We start from the raw sequence: 26,179 nt of genomic DNA, 5'->3' as shown, positions 1-26,179 counted from the left end.
ACATGGAGAATTGTTGGCACCAACAGGAATCTTATTTTAGTGGAGTGTTTCTGGCTTTGAGTGCAGAGGCCCTCGGCTCAATTCCAAGATGATCCTTCTCAAGGTGATGATACAAATGCATTGTCACCTTTACGTTTAATGTCAGAATCATTTATTTCCAGTTGGTGGTGTAAGAATGTTTGCAACAGTATGGCGATTTTTCCTAGCCATGCATGAATGAAAGCATATCACTCGCCTTTAGGTGTTTTTCTAATACATTGATATTTGCATCTTCCTTCTTAGCCTGCATGTTTGACTATCTTACAGGCTGCATGTAATAAGTATCACATCAGGGCCCTTCTTCTACTCAATTCACAACTGTTCTGTCACGACATAGATAAGAAAGCTGCATCTGCTTTTGTTGTGTAGTGGTAATCAGGTTTACCTGACGTGTGAAAGCCCCATGCTTTGAAAGTACACAGTAACAAAGAAACTGATGACTTTTATAAAAAGGTGTCATGTGTGTCTCTTACTTTGCACAAAAAGTGCCAGAGATGACTTCATTTGCAGTCACTTGAAAAGTAGGGATTCTCCAATAAATGGTAAATGGTTGAAACAAATCTGAAGAAATGCATGACATACCTGTGTGTGTGTGTGTACGCATGTATGTATATATAGGGAGAGAGAGAGCGTCAATATAAACAGACTTTATTTCAATCAAGCTGTCTTTTCTATCCTTCAGGAGCAGAATGTTCTGATCATCAGCGCTCCAGAATGTAGTGTTTTCTTGGCAAGCATCACATATTGTGATGTGTTAGCTAAAAGTTCCATATCCTAGAGACTGATATATTCCTCTGTACTTGTACCTTGGGGATTCATCAAAACCTGGCATCATAAGCAGCTTTCTACTGCCACAGACTGGACAGCGAAACAATTTAAAATATCCCAGAAAAAGAAAATAAGCATGCTTAATCAGAGCTTTCTGGACAGGAAGGACATTTGAGCAAGTGAGGAATAAGCACTGCTTTTGTTAATTTGCATAGGCAGAATAGAGACTTCTGGGAAAAGGCCGAAATTACAGTCACAGAAAATGGCTGCATCTATAGAGAACGCTAAGAAGTGTTGGCAGCTTTTCCTCTGACCATGGCCACTTTTACAAGCAATCCTATGATAGTCAGCAGGACCCACCCTAAAAAGGAAGGGGCATCCACTTGGACCCTTTCCACCTTTTCTAAATCTCGCCTGATCGAGCACTGATTGAGCAGATAAGCACATGTAATTCTCATTTCAGAAAGGTATTGGTTAGCTTGCTGCTAGCAGCTCAGTTATGTTATGATGTTAGAGGCTATGCAAGGAATGCTTTAGTCCAGCGATATGCAGTTTTTAATGCGCCTTGCATTCAGCAGGAAGATCTTTAGCTTGAATCTGTGGCCTAGGTATTCACCTTGGTATTTCTTTTGGCACAAAGTGAAGGAGTATTTAAGAGAAAATGCACAATGTGTTTCTTATGTTGTTATGAACAACTTGTTACTCTTTCTCATTAAGCTTCAGCCACTGAAGAAATATATAAATAAGGGCTGACTTCCTGTAAGACGTGTCCAAAGCTGGGACGGAATAAAAGGAGACACTTGTAAATGATAGTGCTATCGTTTGAGAAAGGGTAAGTTGAGACTGACTTTCATGCGTATTCACAGACCAAGCATCATAAAGATACCAGCATGATCTTCATTGCGGGCTTAGAGCCGGTATTAGCTTTTGAGAGGTAAGAGGATTTTGAGGGCTCGTTGGTCTAGGGGTATGATTCTCGCTTTGGGTGCGAGAGGTCCCGGGTTCAAATCCCGGACGAGCCCTTTTCTTGGTACTCTTTTCAAGTTGTTTTGAAGTTTGCGTTTCAAAACCAACATCAATTTTTTCTTTGCAGTAGTGGATAATTCTTTGCTAGAGTCTCATGCTTCAGCCCTGCCCAGTCTGAGCTAATACCAAACATCTGGTCTTGCATGGCATGTACGAGCGTTCAGCTAGGGATGTCGGGCAGGTTGCATGAAAGAAATCTAAAGCCAGAGGCCCATGGAATAGCCAGTTCGGAGCAGTTTCATTACAGAAAAATCAACTGTAGGTATCTGTTTCTGTAGTGTAGTGGTTATCACGTTCGCCTCACACGCGAAAGGTCCCCGGTTCGAAACCGGGCAGAAACAGTTGTTATATTGTGTTGGCTACAATGTTGATAGGTGCCGTTTTGCCATGGAATTGTCCAAGCCCTGAAGATTATTTCATGCAATCTCGTTCCAAGAAAGGGAATTCTCTCAAAACACTAAAGTAATCGGCGTGTGGATGTATCTGTTGGTTCTCAGACCTTGCTTTCAAAAGAGCCCTGCAATCGGTTCACTGCTCACCTAGAACAAGCATTAACATGGAGAATTGTTGGCACCAACAGGAATCTTATTTTAGTGGAGTGTTTCTGGCTTTGAGTGCAGAGGCCCTCGGCTCAATTCCAAGATGATCCTTCTCAGGGTGATGATACAAATGCATTGTCACCTTTACGTTTAATGTCAGAATCATTTATTTCCAGTTGGTGGTGTAAGAATGTTTGCAACAGTATGGCGATTTTTCCTAGCCATGCATGAATGAAAGCATATCACTCGCCTTTAGGTGTTTTTCTAATACATTGATATTTGCATCTTCCTTCCTAGCCTGCATGTTTGACTATCTTACAGGCTGCATGTAATAAGTATCACATCAGGGCCCTTCTTCTACTCAATTCACAACTGTTCTATCACGACATAGATAAGAAAGCTGCATCTGCTTTTGTTGTGTAGTGGTAATCAGGTTTACCTGACGTGTGAAAGCCCCATGCTTTGAAAGTACACAGTAACAAAGAAACCGATGACTTTTATAAAAAGGTGTCATGTGTGTCTCTTACTTTGCACAAAAAGTGCCAGAGATGACTTCATTTGCAGTCACTTGAAAAGTAGGGATTCTCCAATAAATGGTAAATGGTTGAAACAAATCTGAAGAAATGCATGACATACCTGTGTGTGTGTGTGTATGCATGTATGTATATATAGGGAGAGAGAGAGCGTCAATATAAACAGACTTTATTTCAATCAAGCTGTCTTTTCTATCCTTCAGGAGCAGAATGTTCTGATCATCAGCGCTCCAGAATGTAGTGTTTTCTTGGCAAGCATCACATATTGTGATGTGTTAGCTAAAAGTTCCATATCCTAGAGACTGATATATTCCTCTGTACTTGTACCTTGGGGATTCATCAAAACCTGGCATCATAAGCAGCTTTCTACTGCCACAGACTGGACAGCGAAACAATTTAAAATATCCCAGAAAAAGAAAATAAGCATGCTTAATCAGAGCTTTCTGGACAGGAAGGACATTTGAGCAAGTGAGGAATAAGCACTGCTTTTGTTAATTTGCATAGGCAGAATAGAGACTTCTGGGAAAAGGCCGAAATTACAGTCACAGAAAATGGCTGCATCTATAGAGAACGCTAAGAAGTGTTGGCAGCTTTTCCTCTGACCCTGGCCACTTTTACAAGCAATCCTATGATAGTCAGCAGGACCCACCCTAAAAAGGAAGGGGCATCCACTTGGACCCTTTCCACCTTTTCTAAATCTCGCCTGATTGAGCACTGATTGAGCAGATAGGCACATGTCATTCTCATTTCAGAAAGGTATTGGTTAGCTTGCTGCTAGCAGCTCAGTTATGTTATGATGTTAGAGGCTATGCAAGGAATGCTTTAGTCCAGCGATATGCAGTTTTTATTGCGCCTTGCATTCAGCAGGAAGATCTTTAGCTTGAATCTGTGGCCTAGGTATTCACCTTGGTATTTCTTTTGGCACAAAGTGAAGGAGTATTTAAGAGAAAATGCACAATGTGTTTCTTATGTTGTTATGAACAACTTGTTACTCTTTCTCATTAAGCTTCAGCCACTGAAGAAATATATAAATAAGGGCTGACTTCCTGTAAGACGTGTCCAAAGCTGGGACGGAATAAAAGGAGACACTTGTAAATGATAGTGCTATCGTTTGAGAAAGGGTAAGTTGAGACTGACTTTCATGCGTATTCACAGACCAAGCATCATAAAGATACCAGCATGATCTTCATTGCGGGCTTAGAGCCGGTATTAGCTTTTGAGAGGTAAGAGGATTTTGAGGGCTCGTTGGTCTAGGGGTATGATTCTCGCTTTGGGTGCGAGAGGTCCCGGGTTCAAATCCCGGACGAGCCCTTTTCTTGGTACTCTTTTCAAGTTGTTTTGAAGTTTGCGTTTCAAAACCAACATCAATTTTTTCTTTGCAGTAGTGGATAATTCTTTGCTAGAGTCTCATGCTTCAGCCCTGCCCAGTCTGAGCTAATACCAAACATCTGGTCTTGCATGGCATGTACGAGCGTTCAGCTAGGGATGTCGGGCAGGTTGCATGAAAGAAATCTAAAGCCAGAGGCCCATGGAATAGCCAGTTCGGAGCAGTTTCATTACAGAAAAATCAACTGTAGGTATCTGTTTCTGTAGTGTAGTGGTTATCACGTTCGCCTCACACGCGAAAGGTCCCCGGTTCGAAACCGGGCAGAAACAGTTGTTATATTGTGTTGGCTACAATGTTGATAGGTGCCGTTTTGCCATGGAATTGTCCAAGCCCTGAAGATTATTTCATGCAATCTCGTTCCAAGAAAGGGAATTCTCTCAAAACACTAAAGTAATCGGCGTGTGGATGTATCTGTTGGTTCTCAGACCTTGCTTTCAAAAGAGCCCTGCAATCGGTTCACTGCTCACCTAGAACAAGCATTAACATGGAGAATTGTTGGCACCAACAGGAATCTTATTTTAGTGGAGTGTTTCTGGCTTTGAGTGCAGAGGCCCTCGGCTCAATTCCAAGATGATCCTTCTCAAGGTGATGATACAAATGCATTGTCACCTTTACGTTTAATGTCAGAATCATTTATTTCCAGTTGGTGGTGTAAGAATGTTTGCAACAGTATGGCGATTTTTCCTAGCCATGCATGAATGAAAGCATATCACTCGCCTTTAGGTGTTTTTCTAATACATTGATATTTGCATCTTCCTTCTTAGCCTGCATGTTTGACTATCTTACAGGCTGCATGTAATAAGTATCACATCAGGGCCCTTCTTCTACTCAATTCACAACTGTTCTATCACGACATAGATAAGAAAGCTGCATCTGCTTTTGTTGTGTAGTGGTAATCAGGTTTACCTGACGTGTGAAAGCCCCATGCTTTGAAAGTACACAGTAACAAAGAAACTGATGACTTTTATAAAAAGGTGTCATGTGTGTCTCTTACTTTGCACAAAAAGTGCCAGAGATGACTTCATTTGCAGTCACTTGAAAAGTAGGGATTCTCCAATAAATGGTAAATGGTTGAAACAAATCTGAAGAACTGCATGACATACCTGTGTGTGTGTGTGTACGCATGTATGTATATATAGGGAGAGAGAGAGCGTCAATATAAACAGACTTTATTTCAATCAAGCTGTCTTTTCTATCCTTCAGGAGCAGAATGTTCTGATCATCAGCGCTCCAGAATGTAGTGTTTTCTTGGCAAGCATCAGATATTGTGATGTGTTAGCTAAAAGTTCCATATCCTAGAGACTGATATATTCCTCTGTACTTGTACCTTGGGGATTCATCAAAACCTGGCATCATAAGCAGCTTTCTACTGCCACAGACTGGACAGCGAAACAATTTAAAATATCCCAGAAAAAGAAAATAAGCATGCTTAATCAGAGCTTTCTGGACAGGAAGGACATTTGAGCAAGTGAGGAATAAGCACTGCTTTTGTTAATTTGCATAGGCAGAATAGAGACTTCTGGGAAAAGGCCGAAATTACAGTCACAGAAAATGGCTGCATCTATAGAGAACGCTAAGAAGTGTTGGCAGCTTTTCCTCTGACCCTGGCCACTTTTACAAGCAATCCTATGATAGTCAGCAGGACCCACCCTAAAAAGGAAGGGGCATCCACTTGGACCCTTTCCACCTTTTCTAAATCTCGCCTGATCGAGCCTGATTGAGCACTGATTGAGCAGATAAGCACATGTCATTCTCATTTCAGAAAGGTATTGGTTAGCTTGCTGCTAGCAGCTCAGTTATGTTATGATGTTAGAGGCTATGCAAGGAATGCTTTAGTCCAGCGATATGCAGTTTTTATTGCGCCTTGCCTTCACCAGGAAGATCTTTAGCTTGAATCTGTGGCCTAGGTATTCACCTTGGTATTTCTTTTGGCACAAAGTGAAGGAGTATTTGAGAGAAAATGCACAATGTGTTTCTTATGTTGTTATGAACAACTTGTTACTCTTTCTCATTAAGCTTCAGCCACTGCAGAAATATATAAATAAGGGCCGACTTCCTGTAAGACGTGTCCAAAGCTGGGACGGAATAAAAGGAGACACTTGTAAATGATAGTGCTATCGTTTGAGAAAGGGTAAGTTGAGACTGACTTTCATGCGTATTCACAGACCAAGCATCATAAAGATACCAGCATGATCTTCATTGCGGGCTTAGAGCCGGTATTAGCTTTTGAGAGGTAAGAGAATTTTGAGGGCTCGTTGGTCTAGGGGTATGATTCTCGCTTTGGGTGCGAGAGGTCCCGGGTTCAAATCCCGGACAAGCCCTTTTCTTGGTACTCTTTTCAAGTTGTTTTGAAGTTTGCGTTTCAAAACCAACATCAATTTTTTCTTTGCAGTAGTGGATAATTCTTTGCTAGAGTCTCATGCTTCAGCCCTGCCCAGTCTGAGCTAATACCAAACATCTGGTCTTGCATGGCATGTACGAGCGTTCAGCTAGGGATGTCGGGCAGGTTGCATGAAAGAAATCTAAAGCCAGAGGCCCATGGAATAGCCAGTTCGGAGCAGTTTCATTACAGAAAAATCAACTGTAGGTATCTGTTTCTGTAGTGTAGTGGTTATCAAGTTCGCCTCACACGCGAAAGGTCCCCGGTTCGAAACCGGGCAGAAACAGTTGTTATATTGTGTTGGCTACAATGTTGATAGGTGCCGTTTTGCCATGGAATTGTCCAAGCCCTGAAGATTATTTCATGCAATCTCGTTCCAAGAAAGGGAATTCTCTCAAAACACTAAAGTAATCGGCGTGTGGATGTATCTGTTGGTTCTCAGACCTTGCTTTCAAAAGAGCCCTGTAATCGGTTCACTGCTCACCTAGAACAAGCATTAACATGGAGAATTGTTGGCACCAACAGGAATCTTATTTTAGTGGAGTGTTTCTGGCTTTGAGTGCAGAGGCCCTCGGCTCAATTCCAAGATGATCCTTCTCAAGGTGATGATACAAATGCATTCTCACCTTTACGTTTAATGTCAGAATCATTTATTTCCAGTTGGTGGTGTAAGAATGTTTGCAACAGTATGGCGATTTTTCCTAGCCATGCATGAATGAAAGCATATCACTCGCCTTTAGGTGTTTTTCTAATACATTGATATTTGCATCTTCCTTCCTAGCCTGCATGTTTGACTATCTTACAGGCTGCATGTAATAAGTATCACATCAGGGCCCTTCTTCTACTCAATTCACAACTGTTCTATCACGACATAGATAAGAAAGCTGCATCTGCTTTTGTTGTGTAGTGGTAATCAGGTTTACCTGACGTGTGAAAGCCCCATGCTTTGAAAGTACACAGTAACAAAGAAACCGATGACTTTTATAAAAAGGTGTCATGTGTGTCTCTTACTTTGCACAAAAAGTGCCAGAGATGACTTCATTTGCAGTCACTTGAAAAGTAGGGATTCTCCAATAAATGGTAAATGGTTGAAACAAATCTGAAGAAATGCATGAAATACCTGTGTGTGTGTGTGTATGCATGTATGTATATATAGGGAGAGAGAGAGCGTCAATATAAACAGACTTTATTTCAATCAAGCTGTCTTTTCTATCCTTCAGGAGCAGAATGTTCTGATCATCAGCGCTCCAGAATGTAGTGTTTTCTTGGCAAGCATCACATATTGTGATGTGTTAGCTAAAAGTTCCATATCCTAGAGACTGATATATTCCTCTGTACTTGTACCTTGGGGATTCATCAAAACCTGGCATCATAAGCAGCTTTCTACTGCCACAGACTGGACAGCGAAACAATTTAAAATATCCCAGAAAAAGAAAATAAGCATGCTTAATCAGAGCTTTCTGGACAGGAAGGACATTTGAGCAAGTGAGGAATAAGCACTGCTTTTGTTAATTTGCATAGGCAGAATAGAGACTTCTGGGAAAAGGCCGAAATTACAGTCACAGAAAATGGCTGCATCTATAGAGAACGCTAAGAAGTGTTGGCAGCTTTTCCTCTGACCCTGGCCACTTTTACAAGCAATCCTATGATAGTCAGCAGGACCCACCCTAAAAAGGAAGGGGCATCCACTTGGACCCTTTCCACCTTTTCTAAATCTCGCCTGATCGAGCCTGATTGAGCACTGATTGAGCAGATAAGCACATGTCATTCTCATTTCAGAAAGGTATTGGTTAGCTTGCTGCTAGCAGCTCAGTTATGTTATGATGTTAGAGGCTATGCAAGGAATGCTTTAGTCCAGCGATATGCAGTTTTTATTGCGCCTTGCATTCAGCAGGAAGATCTTTAGCTTGAATCTGTGGCCTAGGTATTCACCTTGGTATTTCTTTTGGCACAAAGTGAAGGAGTATTTAAGAGAAAATGCACAATGTGTTTCTTATGTTGTTATGAACAACTTGTTACTCTTTCTCATTAAGCTTCAGCCACTGAAGAAATATATAAATAAGGGCTGACTTCCTGTAAGACGTGTCCAAAGCTGGGACGGAATAAAAGGAGACACTTGTAAATGATAGTGCTATCGTTTGAGAAAGGGTAAGTTGAGACTGACTTTCATGCGTATTCACAGACCAAGCATCATAAAGATACCAGCATGATCTTCATTGCGGGCTTAGAGCCGGTATTAGCTTTTGAGAGGTAAGAGGATTTTGAGGGCTCGTTGGTCTAGGGGTATGATTCTCGCTTTGGGTGCGAGAGGTCCCGGGTTCAAATCCCGGACGAGCCCTTTTCTTGGTACTCTTTTCAAGTTGTTTTGAAGTTTGCGTTTCAAAACCAACATCAATTTTTTCTTTGCAGTAGTGGATAATTCTTTGCTAGAGTCTCATGCTTCAGCCCTGCCCAGTCTGAGCTAATACCAAACATCTGGTCTTGCATGGCATGTACGAGCGTTCAGCTAGGGATGTCGGGCAGGTTGCATGAAAGAAATCTAAAGCCAGAGGCCCATGGAATAGCCAGTTCGGAGCAGTTTCATTACAGAAAAATCAACTGTAGGTATCTGTTTCTGTAGTGTAGTGGTTATCACGTTTGCCTCACACGCGAAAGGTCCCCGGTTCGAAACCGGGCAGAAACAGTTGTTATATTGTGTTGGCTACAATGTTGATAGGTGCCGTTTTGCCATGGAATTGTCCAAGCCCTGAAGATTATTTCATGCAATCTCGTTCCAAGAAAGGGAATTCTCTCAAAACACTAAAGTAATCGGCGTGTGGATGTATCTGTTGGTTCTCAGACCTTGCTTTCAAAAGAGCCCTGTAATCGGTTCACTGCTCACCTAGAACAAGCATTAACATGGAGAATTGTTGGCACCAACAGGAATCGTATTTTAGTGGAGTGTTTCTGGCTTTGAGTGCAGAGGCCCTCGGCTCAATTCCAAGATGATCCTTCTCAAGGTGATGATACAAATGCATTGTCACCTTTACGTTTAATGTCAGAATCATTTATTTCCAGTTGGTGGTGTAAGAATGTTTGCAACAGTATGGCGATTTTTCCTAGCCATGCATGAATGAAAGCATATCACTCGCCTTTAGGTGTTTTTCTAATACATTGATATTTGCATCTTCCTTCTTAGCCTGCATGTTTGACTATCTTACAGGCTGCATGTAATAAGTATCACATCAGGGCCCTTCTTCTACTCAATTCACAACTGTTCTGTCACGACATAGATAAGAAAGCTGCATCTGCTTTTGTTGTGTAGTGGTAATCAGGTTTACCTGACGTGTGAAAGCCCCATGCTTTGAAAGTACACAGTAACAAAGAAACTGATGACTTTTATAAAAAGGTGTCATGTGTGTCTCTTACTTTGCACAAAAAGTGCCAGAGATGACTTCATTTGCAGTCACTTGAAAAGTAGGGATTCTCCAATAAATGGTAAATGGTTGAAACAAATCTGAAGAAATGCATGACATACCTGTGTGTGTGTGTGTACGCATGTATGTATATATAGGGAGAGAGAGAGCGTCAATATAAACAGACTTTATTTCAATCAAGCTGTCTTTTCTATCCTTCAGGAGCAGAATGTTCTGATCATCAGCGCTCCAGAATGTAGTGTTTTCTTGGCAAGCATCACATATTGTGATGTGTTAGCTAAAAGTTCCATATCCTAGAGACTGATATATTCCTCTGTACTTGTACCTTGGGGATTCATCAAAACCTGGCATCATAAGCAGCTTTCTACTGCCACAGACTGGACAGCGAAACAATTTAAAATATCCCAGAAAAAGAAAATAAGCATGCTTAATCAGAGCTTTCTGGACAGGAAGGACATTTGAGCAAGTGAGGAATAAGCACTGCTTTTGTTAATTTGCATAGGCAGAATAGAGACTTCTGGGAAAAGGCCGAAATTACAGTCACAGAAAATGGCTGCATCTATAGAGAACGCTAAGAAGTGTTGGCAGCTTTTCCTCTGACCATGGCCACTTTTACAAGCAATCCTATGATAGTCAGCAGGACCCACCCTAAAAAGGAAGGGGCATCCACTTGGACCCTTTCCACCTTTTCTAAATCTCGCCTGATCGAGCACTGATTGAGCAGATAAGCACATGTAATTCTCATTTCAGAAAGGTATTGGTTAGCTTGCTGCTAGCAGCTCAGTTATGTTATGATGTTAGAGGCTATGCAAGGAATGCTTTAGTCCAGCGATATGCAGTTTTTAATGCGCCTTGCATTCAGCAGGAAGATCTTTAGCTTGAATCTGTGGCCTAGGTATTCACCTTGGTATTTCTTTTGGCACAAAGTGAAGGAGTATTTAAGAGAAAATGCACAATGTGTTTCTTATGTTGTTATGAACAACTTGTTACTCTTTCTCATTAAGCTTCAGCCACTGAAGAAATATATAAATAAGGGCTGACTTCCTGTAAGACGTGTCCAAAGCTGGGACGGAATAAAAGGAGACACTTGTAAATGATAGTGCTATCGTTTGAGAAAGGGTAAGTTGAGACTGACTTTCATGCGTATTCACAGACCAAGCATCATAAAGATACCAGCATGATCTTCATTGCGGGCTTAGAGCCGGTATTAGCTTTTGAGAGGTAAGAGGATTTTGAGGGCTCGTTGGTCTAGGGGTATGATTCTCGCTTTGGGTGCGAGAGGTCCCGGGTTCAAATCCCGGACGAGCCCTTTTCTTGGTACTCTTTTCAAGTTGTTTTGAAGTTTGCGTTTCAAAACCAACATCAATTTTTTCTTTGCAGTAGTGGATAATTCTTTGCTAGAGTCTCATGCTTCAGCCCTGCCCAGTCTGAGCTAATACCAAACATCTGGTCTTGCATGGCATGTACGAGCGTTCAGCTAGGGATGTCGGGCAGGTTGCATGAAAGAAATCTAAAGCCAGAGGCCCATGGAATAGCCAGTTCGGAGCAGTTTCATTACAGAAAAATCAACTGTAGGTATCTGTTTCTGTAGTGTAGTGGTTATCACGTTCGCCTCACACGCGAAAGGTCCCCGGTTCGAAACCGGGCAGAAACAGTTGTTATATTGTGTTGGCTACAATGTTGATAGGTGCCGTTTTGCCATGGAATTGTCCAAGCCCTGAAGATTATTTCATGCAATCTCGTTCCAAGAAAGGGAATTCTCTCAAAACACTAAAGTAATCGGCGTGTGGATGTATCTGTTGGTTCTCAGACCTTGCTTTCAAAAGAGCCCTGCAATCGGTTCACTGCTCACCTAGAACAAGCATTAACATGGAGAATTGTTGGCACCAACAGGAATCTTATTTTAGTGGAGTGTTTCTGGCTTTGAGTGCAGAGGCCCTCGGCTCAATTCCAAGATGATCCTTCTCAGGGTGATGATACAAATGCATTGTCACCTTTACGTTTAATGTCAGAATCATTTATTTCCAGTTGGTGGTGTAAGAATGTTTGCAACAGTATGGCGATTTTTCCTAGCCATGCATGAATGAAAGCATATCACTCGCCTTTAGGTGTTTTTCTAATACATTGATATTTGCATCTTCCTTCCTAGCCTGCATGTTTGACTATCTTACAGGCTGCATGTAATAAGTATCACATCAGGGCCCTTCTTCTACTCAATTCACAACTGTTCTATCACGACATAGATAAGAAAGCTGCATCTGCTTTTGTTGTGTAGTGGTAATCAGGTTTACCTGACGTGTGAAAGCCCCATGCTTTGAAAGTACACAGTAACAAAGAAACCGATGACTTTTATAAAAAGGTGTCATGTGTGTCTCTTACTTTGCACAAAAAGTGCCAGAGATGACTTCATTTGCAGTCACTTGAAAAGTAGGGATTCTCCAATAAATGGTAAATGGTTGAAACAAATCTGAAGAAATGCATGACATACCTGTGTGTGTGTGTGTATGCATGTATGTATATATAGGGAGAGAGAGAGCGTCAATATAAACAGACTTTATTTCAATCAAGCTGTCTTTTCTATCCTTCAGGAGCAGAATGTTCTGATCATCAGCGCTCCAGAATGTAGTGTTTTCTTGGCAAGCATCACATATTGTGATGTGTTAGCTAAAAGTTCCATATCCTAGAGACTGATATATTCCTCTGTACTTGTACCTTGGGGATTCATCAAAACCTGGCATCATAAGCAGCTTTCTACTGCCACAGACTGGACAGCGAAACAATTTAAAATATCCCAGAAAAAGAAAATAAGCATGCTTAATCAGAGCTTTCTGGACAGGAAGGACATTTGAGCAAGTGAGGAATAAGCACTGCTTTTGTTAATTTGCATAGGCAGAATAGAGACTTCTGGGAAAAGGCCGAAATTACAGTCACAGAAAATGGCTGCATCTATAGAGAACGCTAAGAAGTGTTGGCAGCTTTTCCTCTGACCCTGGCCACTTTTACAAGCAATCCTATGATAGTCAGCAGGACCCACCCTAAAAAGGAAGGGGCATCCACTTGGACCCTTTCCACCTTTTCTAAATCTCGCCTGATTGAGCACTGATTGAGCAGATAAGCACATGTCATTCTCATTTCAGAAAGGTATTGGTTAGCTTGCTGCTAGCAGCTCAGTTATGTTATGATGTTAGAGGCTATGCAAGGAATGCTTTAGTCCAGCGATATGCAGTTTTTATTGCGCCTTGCATTCAGCAGGAAGATCTTTAGCTTGAATCTGTGGCCTAGGTATTCACCTTGGTATTTCTTTTGGCACAAAGTGAAGGAGTATTTAAGAGAAAATGCACAATGTGTTTCTTATGTTGTTATGAACAACTTGTTACTCTTTCTCATTAAGCTTCAGCCACTGAAGAAATATATAAATAAGGGCTGACTTCCTGTAAGACGTGTCCAAAGCTGGGACGGAATAAAAGGAGACACTTGTAAATGATAGTGCTATCGTTTGAGAAAGGGTAAGTTGAGACTGACTTTCATGCGTATTCACAGACCAAGCATCATAAAGATACCAGCATGATCTTCATTGCGGGCTTAGAGCCGGTATTAGCTTTTGAGAGGTAAGAGGATTTTGAGGGCTCGTTGGTCTAGGGGTATGATTCTCGCTTTGGGTGCGAGAGGTCCCGGGTTCAAATCCCGGACGAGCCCTTTTCTTGGTACTCTTTTCAAGTTGTTTTGAAGTTTGCGTTTCAAAACCAACATCAATTTTTTCTTTGCAGTAGTGGATAATTCTTTGCTAGAGTCTCATGCTTCAGCCCTGCCCAGTCTGAGCTAATACCAAACATCTGGTCTTGCATGGCATGTACGAGCGTTCAGCTAGGGATGTCGGGCAGGTTGCATGAAAGAAATCTAAAGCCAGAGGCCCATGGAATAGCCAGTTCGGAGCAGTTTCATTACAGAAAAATCAACTGTAGGTATCTGTTTCTGTAGTGTAGTGGTTATCACGTTCGCCTCACACGCGAAAGGTCCCCGGTTCGAAACCGGGCAGAAACAGTTGTTATATTGTGTTGGCTACAATGTTGATAGGTGCCGTTTTGCCATGGAATTGTCCAAGCCCTGAAGATTATTTCATGCAATCTCGTTCCAAGAAAGGGAATTCTCTCAAAACACTAAAGTAATCGGCGTGTGGATGTATCTGTTGGTTCTCAGACCTTGCTTTCAAAAGAGCCCTGTAATCGGTTCACTGCTCACCTAGAACAAGCATTAACATGGAGAATTGTTGGCACCAACAGGAATCTTATTTTAGTGGAGTGTTTCTGGCTTTGAGTGCAGAGGCCCTCGGCTCAATTCCAAGATGATCCTTCTCAAGGTGATGATACAAATGCATTGTCACCTTTACGTTTAATGTCAGAATCATTTATTTCCAGTTGGTGGTGTAAGAATGTTTGCAACAGTATGGCGATTTTTCCTAGCCATGCATGAATGAAAGCATATCACTCGCCTTTAGGTGTTTTTCTAATACATTGATATTTGCATCTTCCTTCTTAGCCTGCATGTTTGACTATCTTACAGGCTGCATGTAATAAGTATCACATCAGGGCCCTTCTTCTACTCAATTCACAACTGTTCTGTCACGACATAGATAAGAAAGCTGCATCTGCTTTTGTTGTGTAGTGGTAATCAGGTTTACCTGACGTGTGAAAGCCCCATGCTTTGAAAGTACACAGTAACAAAGAAACTGATGACTTTTATAAAAAGGTGTCATGTGTGTCTCTTACTTTGCACAAAAAGTGCCAGAGATGACTTCATTTGCAGTCACTTGAAAAGTAGGGATTCTCCAATAAATGGTAAATGGTTGAAACAAATCTGAAGAAATGCATGACATACCTGTGTGTGTGTGTGTACGCATGTATGTATATATAGGGAGAGAGAGAGCGTCAATATAAACAGACTTTATTTCAATCAAGCTGTCTTTTCTATCCTTCAGGAGCAGAATGTTCTGATCATCAGCGCTCCAGAATGTAGTGTTTTCTTGGCAAGCATCACATATTGTGATGTGTTAGCTAAAAGTTCCATATCCTAGAGACTGATATATTCCTCTGTACTTGTACCTTGGGGATTCATCAAAACCTGGCATCATAAGCAGCTTTCTACTGCCACAGACTGGACAGCGAAACAATTTAAAATATCCCAGAAAAAGAAAATAAGCATGCTTAATCAGAGCTTTCTGGACAGGAAGGACATTTGAGCAAGTGAGGAATAAGCACTGCTTTTGTTAATTTGCATAGGCAGAATAGAGACTTCTGGGAAAAGGCCGAAATTACAGTCACAGAAAATGGCTGCATCTATAGAGAACGCTAAGAAGTGTTGGCAGCTTTTCCTCTGACCCTGGCCACTTTTACAAGCAATCCTATGATAGTCAGCAGGACCCACCCTAAAAAGGAAGGGGCATCCACTTGGACCCTTTCCACCTTTTCTAAATCTCGCCTGATCGAGCCTGATTGAGCACTGATTGAGCAGATAAGCACATGTCATTCTCATTTCAGAAAGGTATTGGTTAGCTTGCTGCTAGCAGCTCAGTTATGTTATGATGTTAGAGGCTATGCAAGGAATGCTTTAGTCCAGCGATATGCAGTTTTTATTGCGCCTTGCCTTCACCAGGAAGATCTTTAGCTTGAATCTGTGGCCTAGGTATTCACCTTGGTATTTCTTTTGGCACAAAGTGAAGGAGTATTTGAGAGAAAATGCACAATGTGTTTCTTATGTTGTTATGAACAACTTGTTACTCTTTCTCATTAAGCTTCAGCCACTGCAGAAATATATAAATAAGGGCCGACTTCCTGTAAGACGTGTCCAAAGCTGGGACGGAATAAAAGGAGACACTTGTAAATGATAGTGCTATCGTTTGAGAAAGGGTAAGTTGAGACTGACTTTCATGCGTATTCACAGACCAAGCATCATAAAGATACCAGCATGATCTTCATTGCGGGCTTAGAGCCGGTATTAGCTTTTGAGAGGTAAGAGAATTTTGAGGGCTCGTTGGTCTAGGGGTATGATTCTCGCTTTGGGTGCGAGAGGTCCCGGGTTCAAATCCCGGACAAGCCCTTTTCTTGGTACTCTTTTCAAGTTGTTTTGAAGTTTGCGTTTCAAAACCAACATCAATTTTTTCTTTGCAGTAGTGGATAATTCTTTGCTAGAGTCTCATGCTTCAGCCCTGCCCAGTCTGAGCTAATACCAAACATCTGGTCTTGCATGGCATGTACGAGCGTTCAGCTAGGGATGTCGGGCAGGTTGCATGAAAGAAATCTAAAGCCAGAGGCCCATGGAATAGCCAGTTCGGAGCAGTTTCATTACAGAAAAATCAACTGTAGGTATCTGTTTCTGTAGTGTAGTGGTTATCAAGTTCGCCTCACACGCGAAAGGTCCCCGGTTCGAAACCGGGCAGAAACAGTTGTTATATTGTGTTGGCTACAATGTTGATAGGTGCCGTTTTGCCATGGAATTGTCCAAGCCCTGAAGATTATTTCATGCAATCTCGTTCCAAGAAAGGGAATTCTCTCAAAACACTAAAGTAATCGGCGTGTGGATGTATCTGTTGGTTCTCAGACCTTGCTTTCAAAAGAGCCCTGTAATCGGTTCACTGCTCACCTAGAACAAGCATTAACATGGAGAATTGTTGGCACCAACAGGAATCTTATTTTAGTGGAGTGTTTCTGGCTTTGAGTGCAGAGGCCCTCGGCTCAATTCCAAGATGATCCTTCTCAAGGTGATGATACAAATGCATTCTCACCTTTACGTTTAATGTCAGAATCATTTATTTCCAGTTGGTGGTGTAAGAATGTTTGCAACAGTATGGCGATTTTTCCTAGCCATGCATGAATGAAAGCATATCACTCGCCTTTAGGTGTTTTTCTAATACATTGATATTTGCATCTTCCTTCCTAGCCTGCATGTTTGACTATCTTACAGGCTGCATGTAATAAGTATCACATCAGGGCCCTTCTTCTACTCAATTCACAACTGTTCTATCACGACATAGATAAGAAAGCTGCATCTGCTTTTGTTGTGTAGTGGTAATCAGGTTTACCTGACGTGTGAAAGCCCCATGCTTTGAAAGTACACAGTAACAAAGAAACCGATGACTTTTATAAAAAGGTGTCATGTGTGTCTCTTACTTTGCACAAAAAGTGCCAGAGATGACTTCATTTGCAGTCACTTGAAAAGTAGGGATTCTCCAATAAATGGTAAATGGTTGAAACAAATCTGAAGAAATGCATGAAATACCTGTGTGTGTGTGTGTATGCATGTATGTATATATAGGGAGAGAGAGAGCGTCAATATAAACAGACTTTATTTCAATCAAGCTGTCTTTTCTATCCTTCAGGAGCAGAATGTTCTGATCATCAGCGCTCCAGAATGTAGTGTTTTCTTGGCAAGCATCACATATTGTGATGTGTTAGCTAAAAGTTCCATATCCTAGAGACTGATATATTCCTCTGTACTTGTACCTTGGGGATTCATCAAAACCTGGCATCATAAGCAGCTTTCTACTGCCACAGACTGGACAGCGAAACAATTTAAAATATCCCAGAAAAAGAAAATAAGCATGCTTAATCAGAGCTTTCTGGACAGGAAGGACATTTGAGCAAGTGAGGAATAAGCACTGCTTTTGTTAATTTGCATAGGCAGAATAGAGACTTCTGGGAAAAGGCCGAAATTACAGTCACAGAAAATGGCTGCATCTATAGAGAACGCTAAGAAGTGTTGGCAGCTTTTCCTCTGACCCTGGCCACTTTTACAAGCAATCCTATGATAGTCAGCAGGACCCACCCTAAAAAGGAAGGGGCATCCACTTGGACCCTTTCCACCTTTTCTAAATCTCGCCTGATCGAGCCTGATTGAGCACTGATTGAGCAGATAAGCACATGTCATTCTCATTTCAGAAAGGTATTGGTTAGCTTGCTGCTAGCAGCTCAGTTATGTTATGATGTTAGAGGCTATGCAAGGAATGCTTTAGTCCAGCGATATGCAGTTTTTATTGCGCCTTGCATTCAGCAGGAAGATCTTTAGCTTGAATCTGTGGCCTAGGTATTCACCTTGGTATTTCTTTTGGCACAAAGTGAAGGAGTATTTAAGAGAAAATGCACAATGTGTTTCTTATGTTGTTATGAACAACTTGTTACTCTTTCTCATTAAGCTTCAGCCACTGAAGAAATATATAAATAAGGGCTGACTTCCTGTAAGACGTGTCCAAAGCTGGGACGGAATAAAAGGAGACACTTGTAAATGATAGTGCTATCGTTTGAGAAAGGGTAAGTTGAGACTGACTTTCATGCGTATTCACAGACCAAGCATCATAAAGATACCAGCATGATCTTCATTGCGGGCTTAGAGCCGGTATTAGCTTTTGAGAGGTAAGAGGATTTTGAGGGCTCGTTGGTCTAGGGGTATGATTCTCGCTTTGGGTGCGAGAGGTCCCGGGTTCAAATCCCGGACGAGCCCTTTTCTTGGTACTCTTTTCAAGTTGTTTTGAAGTTTGCGTTTCAAAACCAACATCAATTTTTTCTTTGCAGTAGTGGATAATTCTTTGCTAGAGTCTCATGCTTCAGCCCTGCCCAGTCTGAGCTAATACCAAACATCTGGTCTTGCATGGCATGTACGAGCGTTCAGCTAGGGATGTCGGGCAGGTTGCATGAAAGAAATCTAAAGCCAGAGGCCCATGGAATAGCCAGTTCGGAGCAGTTTCATTACAGAAAAATCAACTGTAGGTATCTGTTTCTGTAGTGTAGTGGTTATCACGTTTGCCTCACACGCGAAAGGTCCCCGGTTCGAAACCGGGCAGAAACAGTTGTTATATTGTGTTGGCTACAATGTTGATAGGTGCCGTTTTGCCATGGAATTGTCCAAGCCCTGAAGATTATTTCATGCAATCTCGTTCCAAGAAAGGGAATTCTCTCAAAACACTAAAGTAATCGGCGTGTGGATGTATCTGTTGGTTCTCAGACCTTGCTTTCAAAAGAGCCCTGTAATCGGTTCACTGCTCACCTAGAACAAGCATTAACATGGAGAATTGTTGGCACCAACAGGAATCGTATTTTAGTGGAGTGTTTCTGGCTTTGAGTGCAGAGGCCCTCGGCTCAATTCCAAGATGATCCTTCTCAAGGTGATGATACAAATGCATTGTCACCTTTACGTTTAATGTCAGAATCATTTATTTCCAGTTGGTGGTGTAAGAATGTTTGCAACAGTATGGCGATTTTTCCTAGCCATGCATGAATGAAAGCATATCACTCGCCTTTAGGTGTTTTTCTAATACATTGATATTTGCATCTTCCTTCTTAGCCTGCATGTTTGACTATCTTACAGGCTGCATGTAATAAGTATCACATCAGGGCCCTTCTTCTACTCAATTCACAACTGTTCTGTCACGACATAGATAAGAAAGCTGCATCTGCTTTTGTTGTGTAGTGGTAATCAGGTTTACCTGACGTGTGAAAGCCCCATGCTTTGAAAGTACACAGTAACAAAGAAACTGATGACTTTTATAAAAAGGTGTCATGTGTGTCTCTTACTTTGCACAAAAAGTGCCAGAGATGACTTCATTTGCAGTCACTTGAAAAGTAGGGATTCTCCAATAAATGGTAAATGGTTGAAACAAATCTGAAGAAATGCATGACATACCTGTGTGTGTGTGTGTACGCATGTATGTATATATAGGGAGAGAGAGAGCGTCAATATAAACAGACTTTATTTCAATCAAGCTGTCTTTTCTATCCTTCAGGAGCAGAATGTTCTGATCATCAGCGCTCCAGAATGTAGTGTTTTCTTGGCAAGCATCACATATTGTGATGTGTTAGCTAAAAGTTCCATATCCTAGAGACTGATATATTCCTCTGTACTTGTACCTTGGGGATTCATCAAAACCTGGCATCATAAGCAGCTTTCTACTGCCACAGACTGGACAGCGAAACAATTTAAAATATCCCAGAAAAAGAAAATAAGCATGCTTAATCAGAGCTTTCTGGACAGGAAGGACATTTGAGCAAGTGAGGAATAAGCACTGCTTTTGTTAATTTGCATAGGCAGAATAGAGACTTCTGGGAAAAGGCCGAAATTACAGTCACAGAAAATGGCTGCATCTATAGAGAACGCTAAGAAGTGTTGGCAGCTTTTCCTCTGACCATGGCCACTTTTACAAGCAATCCTATGATAGTCAGCAGGACCCACCCTAAAAAGGAAGGGGCATCCACTTGGACCCTTTCCACCTTTTCTAAATCTCGCCTGATCGAGCACTGATTGAGCAGATAAGCACATGTAATTCTCATTTCAGAAAGGTATTGGTTAGCTTGCTGCTAGCAGCTCAGTTATGTTATGATGTTAGAGGCTATGCAAGGAATGCTTTAGTCCAGCGATATGCAGTTTTTAATGCGCCTTGCATTCAGCAGGAAGATCTTTAGCTTGAATCTGTGGCCTAGGTATTCACCTTGGTATTTCTTTTGGCACAAAGTGAAGGAGTATTTAAGAGAAAATGCACAATGTGTTTCTTATGTTGTTATGAACAACTTGTTACTCTTTCTCATTAAGCTTCAGCCACTGAAGAAATATATAAATAAGGGCTGACTTCCTGTAAGACGTGTCCAAAGCTGGGACGGAATAAAAGGAGACACTTGTAAATGATAGTGCTATCGTTTGAGAAAGGGTAAGTTGAGACTGACTTTCATGCGTATTCACAGACCAAGCATCATAAAGATACCAGCATGATCTTCATTGCGGGCTTAGAGCCGGTATTAGCTTTTGAGAGGTAAGAGGATTTTGAGGGCTCGTTGGTCTAGGGGTATGATTCTCGCTTTGGGTGCGAGAGGTCCCGGGTTCAAATCCCGGACGAGCCCTTTTCTTGGTACTCTTTTCAAGTTGTTTTGAAGTTTGCGTTTCAAAACCAACATCAATTTTTTCTTTGCAGTAGTGGATAATTCTTTGCTAGAGTCTCATGCTTCAGCCCTGCCCAGTCTGAGCTAATACCAAACATCTGGTCTTGCATGGCATGTACGAGCGTTCAGCTAGGGATGTCGGGCAGGTTGCATGAAAGAAATCTAAAGCCAGAGGCCCATGGAATAGCCAGTTCGGAGCAGTTTCATTACAGAAAAATCAACTGTAGGTATCTGTTTCTGTAGTGTAGTGGTTATCACGTTCGCCTCACACGCGAAAGGTCCCCGGTTCGAAACCGGGCAGAAACAGTTGTTATATTGTGTTGGCTACAATGTTGATAGGTGCCGTTTTGCCATGGAATTGTCCAAGCCCTGAAGATTATTTCATGCAATCTCGTTCCAAGAAAGGGAATTCTCTCAAAACACTAAAGTAATCGGCGTGTGGATGTATCTGTTGGTTCTCAGACCTTGCTTTCAAAAGAGCCCTGCAATCGGTTCACTGCTCACCTAGAACAAGCATTAACATGGAGAATTGTTGGCACCAACAGGAATCTTATTTTAGTGGAGTGTTTCTGGCTTTGAGTGCAGAGGCCCTCGGCTCAATTCCAAGATGATCCTTCTCAGGGTGATGATACAAATGCATTGTCACCTTTACGTTTAATGTCAGAATCATTTATTTCCAGTTGGTGGTGTAAGAATGTTTGCAACAGTATGGCGATTTTTCCTAGCCATGCATGAATGAAAGCATATCACTCGCCTTTAGGTGTTTTTCTAATACATTGATATTTGCATCTTCCTTCCTAGCCTGCATGTTTGACTATCTTACAGGCTGCATGTAATAAGTATCACATCAGGGCCCTTCTTCTACTCAATTCACAACTGTTCTATCACGACATAGATAAGAAAGCTGCATCTGCTTTTGTTGTGTAGTGGTAATCAGGTTTACCTGACGTGTGAAAGCCCCATGCTTTGAAAGTACACAGTAACAAAGAAACCGATGACTTTTATAAAAAGGTGTCATGTGTGTCTCTTACTTTGCACAAAAAGTGCCAGAGATGACTTCATTTGCAGTCACTTGAAAAGTAGGGATTCTCCAATAAATGGTAAATGGTTGAAACAAATCTGAAGAAATGCATGACATACCTGTGTGTGTGTGTGTATGCATGTATGTATATATAGGGAGAGAGAGAGCGTCAATATAAACAGACTTTATTTCAATCAAGCTGTCTTTTCTATCCTTCAGGAGCAGAATGTTCTGATCATCAGCGCTCCAGAATGTAGTGTTTTCTTGGCAAGCATCACATATTGTGATGTGTTAGCTAAAAGTTCCATATCCTAGAGACTGATATATTCCTCTGTACTTGTACCTTGGGGATTCATCAAAACCTGGCATCATAAGCAGCTTTCTACTGCCACAGACTGGACAGCGAAACAATTTAAAATATCCCAGAAAAAGAAAATAAGCATGCTTAATCAGAGCTTTCTGGACAGGAAGGACATTTGAGCAAGTGAGGAATAAGCACTGCTTTTGTTAATTTGCATAGGCAGAATAGAGACTTCTGGGAAAAGGCCGAAATTACAGTCACAGAAAATGGCTGCATCTATAGAGAACGCTAAGAAGTGTTGGCAGCTTTTCCTCTGACCCTGGCCACTTTTACAAGCAATCCTATGATAGTCAGCAGGACCCACCCTAAAAAGGAAGGGGCATCCACTTGGACCCTTTCCACCTTTTCTAAATCTCGCCTGATTGAGCACTGATTGAGCAGATAAGCACATGTCATTCTCATTTCAGAAAGGTATTGGTTAGCTTGCTGCTAGCAGCTCAGTTATGTTATGATGTTAGAGGCTATGCAAGGAATGCTTTAGTCCAGCGATATGCAGTTTTTATTGCGCCTTGCATTCAGCAGGAAGATCTTTAGCTTGAATCTGTGGCCTAGGTATTCACCTTGGTATTTCTTTTGGCACAAAGTGAAGGAGTATTTAAGAGAAAATGCACAATGTGTTTCTTATGTTGTTATGAACAACTTGTTACTCTTTCTCATTAAGCTTCAGCCACTGAAGAAATATATAAATAAGGGCTGACTTCCTGTAAGACGTGTCCAAAGCTGGGACGGAATAAAAGGAGACACTTGTAAATGATAGTGCTATCGTTTGAGAAAGGGTAAGTTGAGACTGACTTTCATGCGTATTCACAGACCAAGCATCATAAAGATACCAGCATGATCTTCATTGCGGGCTTAGAGCCGGTATTAGCTTTTGAGAGGTAAGAGGATTTTGAGGGCTCGTTGGTCTAGGGGTATGATTCTCGCTTTGGGTGCGAGAGGTCCCGGGTTCAAATCCCGGACGAGCCCTTTTCTTGGTACTCTTTTCAAGTTGTTTTGAAGTTTGCGTTTCAAAACCAACATCAATTTTTTCTTTGCAGTAGTGGATAATTCTTTGCTAGAGTCTCATGCTTCAGCCCTGCCCAGTCTGAGCTAATACCAAACATCTGGTCTTGCATGGCATGTACGAGCGTTCAGCTAGGGATGTCGGGCAGGTTGCATGAAAGAAATCTAAAGCCAGAGGCCCATGGAATAGCCAGTTCGGAGCAGTTTCATTACAGAAAAATCAACTGTAGGTATCTGTTTCTGTAGTGTAGTGGTTATCACGTTCGCCTCACACGCGAAAGGTCCCCGGTTCGAAACCGGGCAGAAACAGTTGTTATATTGTGTTGGCTACAATGTTGATAGGTGCCGTTTTGCCATGGAATTGTCCAAGCCCTGAAGATTATTTCATGCAATCTCGTTCCAAGAAAGGGAATTCTCTCAAAACACTAAAGTAATCGGCGTGTGGATGTATCTGTTGGTTCTCAGACCTTGCTTTCAAAAGAGCCCTGTAATCGGTTCACTGCTCACCTAGAACAAGCATTAACATGGAGAATTGTTGGCACCAACAGGAATCTTATTTTAGTGGAGTGTTTCTGGCTTTGAGTGCAGAGGCCCTCGGCTCAATTCCAAGATGATCCTTCTCAAGGTGATGATACAAATGCATTGTCACCTTTACGTTTAATGTCAGAATCATTTATTTCCAGTTGGTGGTGTAAGAATGTTTGCAACAGTATGGCGATTTTTCCTAGCCATGCATGAATGAAAGCATATCACTCGCCTTTAGGTGTTTTTCTAATACATTGATATTTGCATCTTCCTTCTTAGCCTGCATGTTTGACTATCTTACAGGCTGCATGTAATAAGTATCACATCAGGGCCCTTCTTCTACTCAATTCACAACTGTTCTGTCACGACATAGATAAGAAAGCTGCATCTGCTTTTGTTGTGTAGTGGTAATCAGGTTTACCTGACGTGTGAAAGCCCCATGCTTTGAAAGTACACAGTAACAAAGAAACTGATGACTTTTATAAAAAGGTGTCATGTGTGTCTCTTACTTTGCACAAAAAGTGCCAGAGATGACTTCATTTGCAGTCACTTGAAAAGTAGGGATTCTCCAATAAATGGTAAATGGTTGAAACAAATCTGAAGAAATGCATGACATACCTGTGTGTGTGTGTGTACGCATGTATGTATATATAGGGAGAGAGAGAGCGTCAATATAAACAGACTTTATTTCAATCAAGCTGTCTTTTCTATCCTTCAGGAGCAGAATGTTCTGATCATCAGCGCTCCAGAATGTAGTGTTTTCTTGGCAAGCATCACATATTGTGATGTGTTAGCTAAAAGTTCCATATCCTAGAGACTGATATATTCCTCTGTACTTGTACCTTGGGGATTCATCAAAACCTGGCATCATAAGCAGCTTTCTACTGCCACAGACTGGACAGCGAAACAATTTAAAATATCCCAGAAAAAGAAAATAAGCATGCTTAATCAGAGCTTTCTGGACAGGAAGGACATTTGAGCAAGTGAGGAATAAGCACTGCTTTTGTTAATTTGCATAGGCAGAATAGAGACTTCTGGGAAAAGGCCGAAATTACAGTCACAGAAAATGGCTGCATCTATAGAGAACGCTAAGAAGTGTTGGCAGCTTTTCCTCTGACCATGGCCACTTTTACAAGCAATCCTATGATAGTCAGCAGGACCCACCCTAAAAAGGAAGGGGCATCCACTTGGACCCTTTCCACCTTTTCTAAATCTCGCCTGATCGAGCACTGATTGAGCAGATAAGCACATGTAATTCTCATTTCAGAAAGGTATTGGTTAGCTTGCTGCTAGCAGCTCAGTTATGTTATGATGTTAGAGGCTATGCAAGGAATGCTTTAGTCCAGCGATATGCAGTTTTTAATGCGCCTTGCATTCAGCAGGAAGATCTTTAGCTTGAATCTGTGGCCTAGGTATTCACCTTGGTATTTCTTTTGGCACAAAGTGAAGGAGTATTTAAGAGAAAATGCACAATGTGTTTCTTATGTTGTTATGAACAACTTGTTACTCTTTCTCATTAAGCTTCAGCCACTGAAGAAATATATAAATAAGGGCTGACTTCCTGTAAGACGTGTCCAAAGCTGGGACGGAATAAAAGGAGACACTTGTAAATGATAGTGCTATCGTTTGAGAAAGGGTAAGTTGAGACTGACTTTCATGCGTATTCACAGACCAAGCATCATAAAGATACCAGCATGATCTTCATTGCGGGCTTAGAGCCGGTATTAGCTTTTGAGAGGTAAGAGGATTTTGAGGGCTCGTTGGTCTAGGGGTATGATTCTCGCTTTGGGTGCGAGAGGTCCCGGGTTCAAATCCCGGACGAGCCCTTTTCTTGGTACTCTTTTCAAGTTGTTTTGAAGTTTGCGTTTCAAAACCAACATCAATTTTTTCTTTGCAGTAGTGGATAATTCTTTGCTAGAGTCTCATGCTTCAGCCCTGCCCAGTCTGAGCTAATACCAAACATCTGGTCTTGCATGGCATGTACGAGCGTTCAGCTAGGGATGTCGGGCAGGTTGCATGAAAGAAATCTAAAGCCAGAGGCCCATGGAATAGCCAGTTCGGAGCAGTTTCATTACAGAAAAATCAACTGTAGGTATCTGTTTCTGTAGTGTAGTGGTTATCACGTTCGCCTCACACGCGAAAGGTCCCCGGTTCGAAACCGGGCAGAAACAGTTGTTATATTGTGTTGGCTACAATGTTGATAGGTGCCGTTTTGCCATGGAATTGTCCAAGCCCTGAAGATTATTTCATGCAATCTCGTTCCAAG

The 26,179-nt window shown here is 41.6% G+C and overlaps 18 non-coding genes across 18 annotated transcripts; all 18 read left to right on the top strand.

Annotated features, from left to right (window-relative positions):
• The first annotated feature begins 1,757 nt into the window (after positions 1 to 1,757).
• TRNAP-UGG (transfer RNA proline (anticodon UGG)) lies at positions 1,758 to 1,829 on the top strand. The gene has a single exon. It is a non-coding gene; the product is annotated as a tRNA-Pro (tRNA).
• Positions 1,830 to 2,101: 272 nt separating this feature from the next.
• TRNAV-CAC (transfer RNA valine (anticodon CAC)) lies at positions 2,102 to 2,174 on the top strand. The gene has a single exon. It is a non-coding gene; the product is annotated as a tRNA-Val (tRNA).
• Positions 2,175 to 4,144: 1,970 nt separating this feature from the next.
• On the top strand, positions 4,145 to 4,216 carry TRNAP-UGG (transfer RNA proline (anticodon UGG)). Its single transcript has one exon. It is a non-coding gene; the product is annotated as a tRNA-Pro (tRNA).
• Positions 4,217 to 4,488: 272 nt separating this feature from the next.
• Positions 4,489 to 4,561, top strand: TRNAV-CAC (transfer RNA valine (anticodon CAC)). Its single transcript has one exon. It is a non-coding gene; the product is annotated as a tRNA-Val (tRNA).
• Positions 4,562 to 8,938: 4,377 nt separating this feature from the next.
• Positions 8,939 to 9,010, top strand: TRNAP-UGG (transfer RNA proline (anticodon UGG)). Its single transcript has one exon. It is a non-coding gene; the product is annotated as a tRNA-Pro (tRNA).
• A 272-nt stretch (positions 9,011 to 9,282) lies between these two features.
• On the top strand, positions 9,283 to 9,355 carry TRNAV-CAC (transfer RNA valine (anticodon CAC)). The gene has a single exon. It is a non-coding gene; the product is annotated as a tRNA-Val (tRNA).
• Positions 9,356 to 11,325: 1,970 nt separating this feature from the next.
• Positions 11,326 to 11,397, top strand: TRNAP-UGG (transfer RNA proline (anticodon UGG)). The gene has a single exon. It is a non-coding gene; the product is annotated as a tRNA-Pro (tRNA).
• Positions 11,398 to 11,669: 272 nt separating this feature from the next.
• On the top strand, positions 11,670 to 11,742 carry TRNAV-CAC (transfer RNA valine (anticodon CAC)). Its single transcript has one exon. It is a non-coding gene; the product is annotated as a tRNA-Val (tRNA).
• A 1,970-nt stretch (positions 11,743 to 13,712) lies between these two features.
• Positions 13,713 to 13,784, top strand: TRNAP-UGG (transfer RNA proline (anticodon UGG)). Its single transcript has one exon. It is a non-coding gene; the product is annotated as a tRNA-Pro (tRNA).
• Positions 13,785 to 14,056: 272 nt separating this feature from the next.
• Positions 14,057 to 14,129, top strand: TRNAV-CAC (transfer RNA valine (anticodon CAC)). The gene has a single exon. It is a non-coding gene; the product is annotated as a tRNA-Val (tRNA).
• Positions 14,130 to 18,506: 4,377 nt separating this feature from the next.
• Positions 18,507 to 18,578, top strand: TRNAP-UGG (transfer RNA proline (anticodon UGG)). The gene has a single exon. It is a non-coding gene; the product is annotated as a tRNA-Pro (tRNA).
• A 272-nt stretch (positions 18,579 to 18,850) lies between these two features.
• TRNAV-CAC (transfer RNA valine (anticodon CAC)) lies at positions 18,851 to 18,923 on the top strand. Its single transcript has one exon. It is a non-coding gene; the product is annotated as a tRNA-Val (tRNA).
• A 1,970-nt stretch (positions 18,924 to 20,893) lies between these two features.
• Positions 20,894 to 20,965, top strand: TRNAP-UGG (transfer RNA proline (anticodon UGG)). Its single transcript has one exon. It is a non-coding gene; the product is annotated as a tRNA-Pro (tRNA).
• A 272-nt stretch (positions 20,966 to 21,237) lies between these two features.
• TRNAV-CAC (transfer RNA valine (anticodon CAC)) lies at positions 21,238 to 21,310 on the top strand. Its single transcript has one exon. It is a non-coding gene; the product is annotated as a tRNA-Val (tRNA).
• A 1,970-nt stretch (positions 21,311 to 23,280) lies between these two features.
• On the top strand, positions 23,281 to 23,352 carry TRNAP-UGG (transfer RNA proline (anticodon UGG)). Its single transcript has one exon. It is a non-coding gene; the product is annotated as a tRNA-Pro (tRNA).
• A 272-nt stretch (positions 23,353 to 23,624) lies between these two features.
• On the top strand, positions 23,625 to 23,697 carry TRNAV-CAC (transfer RNA valine (anticodon CAC)). The gene has a single exon. It is a non-coding gene; the product is annotated as a tRNA-Val (tRNA).
• Positions 23,698 to 25,667: 1,970 nt separating this feature from the next.
• TRNAP-UGG (transfer RNA proline (anticodon UGG)) lies at positions 25,668 to 25,739 on the top strand. The gene has a single exon. It is a non-coding gene; the product is annotated as a tRNA-Pro (tRNA).
• A 272-nt stretch (positions 25,740 to 26,011) lies between these two features.
• On the top strand, positions 26,012 to 26,084 carry TRNAV-CAC (transfer RNA valine (anticodon CAC)). The gene has a single exon. It is a non-coding gene; the product is annotated as a tRNA-Val (tRNA).
• Positions 26,085 to 26,179: the final 95 nt, after the last annotated feature.

Source organism: Triturus cristatus, chromosome 8 (assembly GCF_964204655.1).
Source record: "Triturus cristatus chromosome 8, aTriCri1.1, whole genome shotgun sequence".
Lineage (NCBI taxonomy): Eukaryota > Metazoa > Chordata > Amphibia > Caudata > Salamandridae > Triturus > Triturus cristatus.
This window is presented reverse-complemented; position numbering and strand designations above follow the sequence as displayed.